This window comes from Echinops telfairi, unplaced genomic scaffold, assembly GCF_000313985.2.
Source record: "Echinops telfairi isolate 266 unplaced genomic scaffold, ASM31398v2 ScPeMD7_7420;HRSCAF=8458, whole genome shotgun sequence".
Classification (NCBI taxonomy): Eukaryota; Metazoa; Chordata; class Mammalia; order Afrosoricida; family Tenrecidae; genus Echinops; species Echinops telfairi.
In genome coordinates this window covers 1,231,378-1,232,787 of record NW_022111320.1, presented here as the reverse complement: position 1 = coordinate 1,232,787, position 1,410 = coordinate 1,231,378, and positions in this window count along the sequence as shown.

Sequence of the window (1,410 nt, the reverse complement as noted above, 5' to 3'; positions counted from 1 at the left end):
TAGCTCAGAAGCAACAAAGCCCATATGGAAGAAGCACACCAGCCTGTGTGATCATGAGGTGTTGAAGGGATCAGGTAGCAGGCATCAAAGAACAAAAAATCAAGTCATTGTGAATGAGGGGAAGTGCAGATTGGGGACCCAATACTGATCTGTAGGCAACTGGTCATTCCCTTACAGAAGGGTCACGGGGAGACGAGCCAGTCAGGGTGCAGTGTAGCAATGATGAAACATAAAACTTTCCTCTAGTTCCTAAATGCTTCTGCTCCCCCCGGTCCCCTCCGCCCCTCACCCCCTATCCCCCACCCCCGTCCCCAACTATCATGATCCCAATTCTACCTTGCAGGTCTGGCTGGACCAGAGGGTGTACACTGGTATAGATAGGAACTGGAAACACAGGGAATCCAGGACAGATGATCCCTTCAGGACCAGTGATGAGAGTGGAGATACCGGGAGGGTGGAGGGAGGGTAGAGTGGAAAGGGGGAACCGATTACAAGGATCTACATATAACCCCCTCCCTGGGGAATGGGCAACAGAAAAGTGGGTGAAGGGAGACGTCGGTCAGTGTAAGATATGACAATAATAATTTATAAATTATCAAGGGTTCATGAGGGAGAAGGGAGGGGGGGGGAAATGAGGAGCCGATATTAAGGACTCAAGTAAAAGGCAAATGTTTTGAGAATGATGATGGCAAGACATGTACAGATGTGCTTGACACAATGGATGGATGGATGGATTGTGATAAGAATTGTAGGAGCCCCCAATAAAATGATTAAAAAAGAAAGAAAGAAGGAAACCACCACCAAGCGCCTGGGGAAGCAGAACCATTAGATTCCTGTTGGCTAGTGGAGCCGCTTAGGTCAGGCCAAATTATAGAACAAGTGAAAAAAGAAGATTAAAAGCCATCTCTTTGGCCAAAAGGAAAGAACATTGAAGGTGAAGTAACATTTTTGTTAGAGTCTGTAATAGCTTCAAGTCTATAGAATAGAATGGAGCATTTACCAGGTCACAGCATGGGGCTCCTGGTACCCGTGTAAGGCTAAGGTCACGCTGCTTCTACTTGTTTTCCTTCCTGTCCTCTTGCTCTCCATTCTCAACCCCATCTCTTCACAGGCACAGTCACTCACTCTCCATGTATTTACATCTTGATCACTCCTATCATCTTTCATACATCTAGTTAGATTGATGTCTATCTACTGGGCTGTATAAATCTTGTTTATACCAAGCTTCTGCCTGCTGCACATGTAAATGCATGTACCACACTTTATCTCCACATCCCCCAGTAATGGTCCCTAGGTTATCTCTGACTTGTGTTAATATAGCCGGGCACCATCAGCTTTCTTCGCTGTGTGTTGAATATTATTTTAAAACATTTCTACCACAATCCTTAATTTAACAATTGGAAGCAACAA